The 1,388-nt window shown below is 40.4% G+C and overlaps 1 long non-coding RNA gene across 1 annotated transcript; it reads left to right on the top strand.

Annotated features, from left to right (window-relative positions):
• Positions 1–520: 520 nt before the first annotated feature.
• LOC125179180 lies at positions 521–1,131 on the top strand. Its single transcript, XR_007157168.1, has 2 exons — positions 521–631; positions 801–1,131. It is a non-coding gene; the product is annotated as an uncharacterized LOC125179180 (long non-coding RNA).
• Positions 1,132–1,388: the final 257 nt, after the last annotated feature.

Here is a 1,388-nt window from a genome sequence, read left to right on the forward strand (position 1 = left end):
GTTTTTTGGGGCGAGCCATAATTTATTTTCTACTTTTTAGTCAACAAGAAAAACGTGTTTTTTAAAAGTTTTTTAATTATTTTATTGAATATTTAATTCATATCATCTTGCCACTTAATATAATATGGACCAAATATTACAGATAATTGAGGGTTGTAGCTGTTACTTAATACACATGTTGCCGCGTTATTGTTTCGTTCAATAAAATCTCTCACAATAATTCTGGCGAATTCCGTTTCCTTGAATGTGTTTCTTTTTTGTTTTGAATTCATATGCTGGCAGAAAAAAAGTTCAGTTCTATTTCGCAGTAGTCTCATTTTCTAATGACACATTACTGCTCTCACTTGCCAGTTTTCAATGATATATTCCTCATAACTAAAATTTCGATGCTTAAAATTACTAACTCTGTTACGGTGAGTGGTTATTCTTGATTAGCGATGCTGCCCGTTTGCATAGTCAACTATACATGTTATATGAAATTTTCTAAATGTAATATTAGTTATCTGGACTCTAGGTCACAGAGATCCTCGCACGGATGCAGAACAACCAGAAGAAGAGGTTGAAAGAACAAAATGCTTTTCTTTCCCCGTCACGTGGGTCAAGAAATGGGCTAAATTCGACGCTAATGTTGGTAAGATACTGGAATACTTTGAAGTTAATTAGAATTATCTCTTTAAAATATTTACCTATTCAATTCTTGGTTGTGGTTGTTAAGTTATACTCCCATTTATTTTATTAAACTCGCCTAATTTTGCTTTGGAAATTGCCAACATTTGTGCTGATGCGAGCAATATCGGCAGACGTGTCATCCGGTGGCGTGTTCGTGTCAGTGTCTGGCGGCAGTTCAGGAGCGTTGTTAAGGTCACCTCACCCCGTCTCATACCCAAGTAACAAGATTGTTTGTTGCAACATCAAACCATCTAGTGGCGGGGGAGCCTCACGAAAAGCTTCTTTTGCCACAGCCGGGAAAGACCGCTCTGGAGACGTGACGAGGAAGAAGGTACCATGCGAAGTGTTGCTGACTTGCCAGGGAGAACAACGTTTCAAGGATTATCTTTTTGAGTGCAGTGGTGCGGTAGCTGTTGAGCTGGTCGAGGCTGTCAAGAAGATCAAAACGGGAGACAGTTCTCACAAGAAGAGGAAAGATGAAGAAAAGCCAAGACGACGATATAGCATCGCCGGATTAAAGAAAATTAACCGGTCTAGCTTCAATCAAAAACACAACTGACCTTTGTCTTGGTACAGCAGTAGTGTCAGCAACGTGGCCGTGGTCTTGCTGCCCTGCTGTCTAGGTTATTGTCCACAAACCTGCGCCAGCGCTACTCTTTGATACGCTCCATCCAGCTTCCTCAATTGGGCAGGCAGAGCACCTAGGACTATCTTCCCAT

This window comes from Hyalella azteca, unplaced genomic scaffold (genome assembly GCF_000764305.2).
Source record: "Hyalella azteca isolate HAZT.00-mixed unplaced genomic scaffold, Hazt_2.0.2 contig15612, whole genome shotgun sequence".
NCBI classification, from domain to species: domain Eukaryota; kingdom Metazoa; phylum Arthropoda; class Malacostraca; order Amphipoda; family Hyalellidae; genus Hyalella; species Hyalella azteca.